This window comes from Gymnoscopelus microlampas (assembly GCF_963454915.1).
Source record: "Gymnoscopelus microlampas genome assembly, chromosome: 9".
Classification (NCBI taxonomy): Eukaryota; Metazoa; Chordata; class Actinopteri; order Myctophiformes; family Myctophidae; genus Gymnoscopelus; species Gymnoscopelus microlampas.
This window is the reverse complement of record NC_139946.1, coordinates 6,143,301-6,151,375: the sequence shown is the minus strand read 5'-3', so window position 1 is coordinate 6,151,375 and position 8,075 is coordinate 6,143,301.

Below are 8,075 nucleotides of genomic sequence, written 5' to 3'. Positions count from 1 at the left end.
TACAATAATATACCAGACATCATCAACACTATTAGCAATAAAACATATTGTACAGTAAACAGTGGGGGGTGGGGGAGTCATTTCTGGTGTTGAGTCGTGGGATGCTTATCCCATAGCCTGAGTGATGAATGTGCCATGATTAATTTAAAGAAATGACATCGTTTGTTGAAGACTACTTTGCAAAGATTTGAGAATTGAGGTCCTTGGTCTGCTGGCATCGTGAACAAGAAATGTGGTGCTGATCGGTGTAATGGATAATAATATTCCATTCGGATGAAGTTGTAGATCATTTATTAGGAAGATTTCAGCAGAGAGACAGCATACAGCAACAATGAGGAGCAGCCCATCCGGGCACAAGCCTCCTAAACACCCATCTTACACAGTTCTTTATACTCCACATTGTACCAAAGATGCTCTCCTAAATGGTCATAGAAGGTCTGGACTAAAGATAAGAGCGACACAAACATAGCTACACACATACAAATCGCTGACACAGTGATAGTAGCATGGGGGAAAGAGCTGTTAGATTGATAGCTGTAGCTGAGAAGAGTGGTTTGACTAAAGACCCCTGCTGTGAGTTTAAACCTCTATGGTTCAGATACAGTTAGACAGTACAGAATAGATAGAAGAACAGGTTGGCTTTCTTAAAATATACATTACATTCCAGAGTTTTTTGTTTTTGTAAATGAGTAATCATATTCATGTACATACGACAGGAGATTTTTAGAATGACAATAGACATTTAAGCAACTACATGTTTATATAGCTATATATTTACTCAACCATTTACTGTATGATCAATCAGACAAAAATATTAGGAGACAGGACGTGCGACTTATAACTGATGCATAATTGCCTGACACAGAAGGCATCACTGACTCTGCCGTTAACCTAATAATAATATCCAAAGTAGATCTACTTGTTTGGGTTTGAGAGTTTTGAGAGCTTCTCACTCAATTTTGTATAAAATGTAGTATAATGTCAAATCTATCTCTGTTTGTACCTTAAATCTCTGTTTCCCAAGGCTGAGGGCCCCATACAGTTTCATTTACCAATTCGGACCGTCTTTCACGGATTGATTCTTTGCACAATTAAGTACAGTTATTTTCCATTTCTGGATTGACTCACACCACTATGCACAATTAAGTACAGTTATTTTCCATTTCTGGATGGTCTTACACCACTATGCACAATTAAGTACAGTTATTTTCCATTTATGGATAGTCTTACACCACTATGCACAATTAAGTACAGTTATTTTCCATTTCTGGATGGTCTTACACCACTATGCACAATTAAGTACAGTTATTTTCCAGTTGTCTGGATGGTCTTACACCATAATTGATTGTATCAAAACCCTTCTAGACGTTGATATGCCAGAGATTAGGCAGTACAAACAAATATTTTACACATTAGTTATCGAATATAGTTTTCCAGTCTTCATGGCTCTTTCCTCCATCTTCACTTGGCGTACGGGTCCATTTGGTTATGTCTCTGACAGTTATGTCTCTGACAGCGAGCTCCACTCGGCTAGTGGTTCCACTATTCAGTGGCTCTCAAATGCCACATGTCTTTCTGTGGCTAAGTCCTCCTGCTGTGGCAAAGTCTCTTGGTGTTTGACCAGGTGTCGATTTCGTCACCTCCGCTGTTACATGGTGACATTGTTGGTGCTGCTCTCATGGCTGGTGTCCACACACGCTCTGCTGTGGAAAACGCAATCAGTATGGAGTGATCAGGGCACAAGCCTCCTAAACACCCATCTTACACAGTTCTTTATACTCCACATTGTACCAAAGATGCTCTCCTAAATGGTCATAGAAGGTCTGGACTAAAGATAAGAGCGACACAAACATAGCTACACACATACAAATCGCTGACACAGTGAGAGTAGCATGGGGGAAAGAGCTCAGCTGTTAGATTGACAGCTGTAGCTGAGAAGAGTGGTTTGACTAAAGACCCCTGCTGTGATTCATGGTTCAGATAAAGTTAGACAGTACAGAATAGATAGAAGAACAGGTTGGCTTTCTTAAAATATCCATTACATTGGCCAAGTAGTATTTCAGATTTTTGCAGACAGACACACAGATGCAGAAATGCATAATCTCCAAGATTTATCGTCACATACACACGTACATGACCCTCGGAGCGCAGATCTCCACCAGGCTGTGTTGCCCTCCCAGCACTGTCAGTCATGGGGTGCAGTCGTCATGAGGTCCACCCCATGAGGTGACTCGTGAGGTGGACTTGGGCAAACACACCCAGAGGACCCAGAGGTCGCGCTAGGATTTTAAACTGCCGGTCACCGTGTCCGGGATGATTACAATTTATCGGACATCTGATAAAAAATAACGGACATAATCATTTTTAATGCATGAATGACAAGCAGGTGAGTAAAAGGAGCCAATAATAACAGTTAAAGCACGTACGTAATTACAGCTTCATCTTGCATAAGGGGATTAATCATCTAGGCTACAATCGCGCAGGTTAATTGTGTCTGTGGCTGGCTGTGCGTAATGATTTCTCATTGCATCATTAGTCTCATGGTAAAATGTTCTTCAGAATAATGAGCAATATAGTCGACAAGTCGGGTCTGCGCAAATCTTTCATAAGGTTGATTGATTCATCTGGCCAGCAATAAATCAAAAATATAGGCTACTCACCATATATGGTCATATGGTGACATGCATCTGTTATTATGCAACTTTGGGAAAGTTGAATAAGCTTTTGCGGTGATCTTCTACAGTGCTACAGTCTCCTGACTCTCCTCATAAAGAATTTCTATTCAAGTGTTAATGTTTATTTAGCCTACGGGACGGGTTGGGTTGGGACCGTGTGTGCATTCCATCTTCCTGGTTTAACCACGCTACGCAACCTGATGCTGAAATGGACAGCTGTTGTCTCTGCTTCATCTTCAATGAAATACGTGTGCATTGTTCTTGATTTGTGGTAAGACAACAAGCAGCTACATTTGAAATATGTCTTATTTGCGGACAGTGATAATAATAAATTACCGTGCGGTCAGGATTTCTGGTGGGAATACAAATTTTCGGTCTTAGCCATAAAAAAACGGTCAAAACCGGCAAATATCGGACTACCGCAACCTCTGGTTGGATCTTCAAAAGGCATGCCAATATGCCAATACTTTTGTACTTTTACTCAAGTAAATTTTGATTACCAGACTTTTACTTGTGTTCCTACATTGCAGTACTGATACTTTTACTTAACTAATTTCCACTCACATCCTCTCTCCACACAATTCCTGGCGGGGGAGGGGGGGTCATCGTCATGATGACCCGTGCAAGGCGTGCCCTTGAGAGCCCTTGCTGGCCACTACCCCCCCCCCCCCCCCCCCACACACACACACTTTTCTTCCCATTCGGATCCTGTCTCCCATTGGCAGTGGAAGAAAGCTCCGGGGGGTTTTAACCCCTTTCCCCTGCTGTTTGGACTCAGTTTTTATGTCCCAAGGCAAAACTGAAGCAACCACTAAAGCAAGCTGCCTAAAGGTACATTTAGTTGCCACATATAGACTGCCTCATCGTATCATGATGTTTACAAAGGTATTTGTAATCAAAGAAGGGAACTGTCATGATTTATTCCTGTTCGGCAGTGGAAGAATGCACCAGGGGGTTTTCTGCCCCTTTCCCTGCCTCGAAATCCCATTCTTGGGTATTGAACATTATTCTGGCTGTCTGCATTTGGGTCCTCACCACACCACCAGATCGTGACATTACAAGCTTTGTTATGAGAGTCTGTGCCTACTATATGAATGTAAACCGAGAAGACTGCTTCGTGTTACAAGCAGCATATGGTAGTGTACCATATACGTCTGTAGATTGGTTCTACAGCAGCAGAGTGTTTCTGACTGTGACTGGTCAAGTGGACTGGTAAAGTAAAGCCTGCAGTGTGTGTTGTTACCTGCAGCATAACAGAGTGTTTCCTGTTATCTAAATATGCATTGTGTTTCAATTTATAGTAGCACTTGTGTGGACCCTGTAAAATTATATTTCTTGTCATTATGTAATCTGAACCGTATCATGATGTTTACAAAGGTATTTGTAAACAAAGAACTCAGCACACACGTGCATCTACTTAGCATATTGTTATCTGTGATAACAATATGCTATTGTTTTATAACAATATGCTATTGGTTTCTGTTGAGACGCGTGCGTCTCAACAGAAACCTTCACTCACCACCACCCTTATAGATGGAGACTCATGAGAAAAAACATCACATGGATGCAACTGGGACGTATCATCAGTGTTGTAGCCTGGGGTCATAGGGTGTTTCGGGTCTCGCAACATACACCCTCGCCCAGGTGACCCAGCCAGGGTTGATCAAGCCCCGACTTACGTCCCAGTAGCTACCCACGGTCAGTCCTACAGGGCAAGACAGGGCCACTCAGTCCGCTTCTCCGGAAGTACTCTGCTGGGACTCATAAGGACCATTATGTGGTCAACCAAAATCAATTTTTTTAGCTGTTGTGAGCGCAGCGTAACTGTCCATTCAACGGTGTGTCTGTGTCTGTGTGTGTGTGTGTGTGTGTGTGTGTGTGTGTGTGTGTGTGTGTGTGTGTGTGTGTGTGTGTGTGTGTGTGTGTGTGTGTGTGTGTGTGTGTGTGCGTATGCTCACACGTGTGAGCACAACCACTAAAGCAAGCTGCCTAAAGGTACATTTAGTCAACCTGTTTTTTTTGTCTTTCTTTTTTGTATCCATTTTTTGCACCTGGCCATTCAGTTGCCACATATAGACTGCCTCACCGTATCATGATGTTTACAAAGGTATTTGTAATCAAAGAAGGGAACTGTCATGATTTATGACTTTCATCTGATTGACCTCACCTGGCCATTCAGTTGCCACATAAAACGTTTTAAAAACAATAAAACAATAATGCCCTATCCAGCACCATCTGTCCTACAAAAAAAAAACATCACTCATTCACTTCATTCTGGATGAATCATTTCACTTGGACGTGATTTTTGTGTGTGTGTGTGTGTGTGTGTGTGTGTGTGTGTGTGTGTGTGTGTGTGTGTGTGTGTGTGTGTGTGTGTGTGTGTGTGTGTGTGTGTGTGTGTGTGTGTGTGTGTGTGTGCGCACGTGCAGGTTATGATGCCATAGCATGGGAGGACGACACTCTTTACACTCATCACCCATAAATGTCTGAGGAACACGGATGGAGTCAGCATTAGTTTCCGCCTGGATGGTAACCTATTCAACATCCACCGCCTCCAGGCATCGAAAGACTACTGCCCTCCAAATCTGCGAACTCCAGTACGCTGATGACTGCACGCTGATTGCGCACTCCCCCGAGTCCGTCCACCAATCAAGCTCTACCCAAATTCCCACACAGGTCTTTCACATTGACAACGCCCCTCTGGAAACGGTACCACATTTCAAATACCTCGGCAGCATCCTCTCAGACAGGTGCAACGTTGACGCCGACATTCAATCCCGCATCAACCTTGCCTCCGCCGTGTTTGGTCGCCAAAGGTCACGGGTCTTCACCAACAAGAACCTGAAGGCATCAACCAAGGCAGCAGTGTACCAGGCAGTATGTGTGTCCACACTACTGTATGGCTCTGAAGCTTGGACACCATACAGACGGCACATTAGATCTTTGGAGGCTTTCCACATCCGCTGCCTGAGAAGGATTCTGGGCATCACATGGGAGCACCACATGACCTATGCAGAGCTCTATGATCTCACCAACTCATCCAGCATAGACGGAAGGTATTTGTAATCAAAGAAGGGAACTGTCATGATTTATGACTTTCATCTGATTGACCTCACCTGGCCATACAGTTGCCACATAAAACGTTTTAAAAACAATAAAACAATAATGCCCTATCCAGCACCATCTGTCCTACAAAAAAAAAACATCACTCATTCACTTCATTCTGGATGTGTGCGTGTGTGCACACACACACACACGTGCAGGTTATGATGCCATAGCATGGGAGGAGGACCGCCATTCAGAGTATGGGACGTCTCCCCATTGGCTTAAAGGACAGCCAATGATGAAAAACATGTCGCATAGGTGTTACTGTAAGTAGTTTCTCTGTCTGCTCGTAGACCAGCCCGCTCTTCGAGCAAGCTGGTGAAAATGGCAACAAAAGTAATCAGAAAAGTCATCCAAAGAACAAGTTTTCTATTCAGGATCTCCTCGTGGTCAGTATGGAACACACTGAGGACACTAGCTGAAGCACTCGACTCATCCGATGTCATTTCGACTATGCATGCACCTCATGTTACTTTAGCTACACAAAGGCATTAAAACAAAGCTGCAGACCTCTCAAAACAAACTGGTCAGGCTACGACATGGGCTTACACCCAGAACTCACCACTACCTGCTCATTATGGCTCAGGGTAGAGGACAGAGTAAAGCAACTTGCAATGGGCCTGGTCTTCCAGATACGCAAGAAAACAGGGATACCCATGTACCTGTCAGACTACTTCAATAGTCTGTAATAATACTTTAAAAGACACACACACAGGCACAACACCAGAGGGAGCTCCACTGATCTCACTCAACCCAGATTCGGCACAAAAATAGGGTCACATTCGACCAGAACGTGGGATGCCCTACCAACAGACATCGAAAGGTGTGACTCCTACCCTCCTTCAAAACCGCCATAAAAGAGCACCTGTCTGCAAATGGTCTGATTAACATCTAAACTTAACACCAGAAATGACCCCCCCACCCCCAACTGTTTACTGTACATATATGTTTTATTGCTACTAGTGTTGATGATGTCTAGGATATATTATTGTATATTATTGTATGTCTTTAAATGTCTCTATTAATTGAACCCTCAAAGCTTTTTGTGTTATCCTTTTAGCACCATTGTATGCATTGGTATATATATATATAGTACCACTATACTATTTGCACACTGTTAATAAAGTGTTCAATCAATCAATCAAAGGACACAAGGAAGCCTCTGTGGCGGCCTAACCCTAACCCCAACCCTATTCAAACTGTAACAACCGAAGACAATGCACAGCCATGACATGCGTCATGAGGAAGCAGAGGAATTATGCTTATGGGTGTGAGAAAAGAAAGAGAAATGCAAACCCGCTTTAAATACAAATAGAAACTTACGCGGAATTTTAAACAAAAAGTCAAATCGAGAAAAAAAAACTTTAAAGTTGTTATTGCACTTCTGCTCAGTCAGTAGTCTGTCTGATCCTTGACTGTCATCAGGCCAATGGCAGTCTGCCAAACTTTATGATGGAGCGTAGCCACAAAGTAATGAGTATGCAGGGAGTAAAGGAGGAGGCTTAGCACACATCCTTGAGACCAGTGCTAAGTGTCAGTGTTTAGGAGGTGCTGGTGCAAATCCATCTGGACCCACAGATCCTGGACTTCTCTTTCTATGAGAAGTCCAGGATCCGGTTGAGGCAGTGTTGGGTCCTCCTCGGTCTCAGAAACGTACTGTTTTATACTATAGTACAGGCAGTGGTGGAAAAGTCATTTTTGACTTAAGTAAAAGTATCAATACCACAATGTAGAAGTAGTCTGTTACAAGCAAAAGGCCTGTGTTCAAAATGTTACTTGAGTAAAAGTACAAAAGTATTGGCATCAAAATATACTTAAAGTACCAAAAGTAAAAGTACTAAAACGTTTGAAAATAGCAGATCTACAAGCTCACAACGCGTGGCACGTTGTGAGCTTGTAGATCGGCTATTTTCAAATAGCCTATGTATACAATAGGGCTAAAGTGGTTAATGTGGGTTTTATAATATAATCATTTATATCTGCAAAGTAACTAGTAACTAATGTTTTCAAAAATTATAGTGGAGTAAAAGTACAATATTTGCCTCTGAGATGTGGAGTAGAAGTAAAAGTATTGAAAATGGGAAATACTCCAGTTAAGTAAAAAATGCTATAGTTGAGTAAATGTACTTACAACAAGTTATTTAATATTTTACACATGCTGCAAGTGTAGGCCTACTGCATTGTGATATTTGGGAATATACAGTTTCACTGCACTGTCAAATATTACCAAAACCTGTCAAGGATTTACCAAACGTTCATAAAGTAATTTCGTTTCTGTCTTGCTCCGAACACACT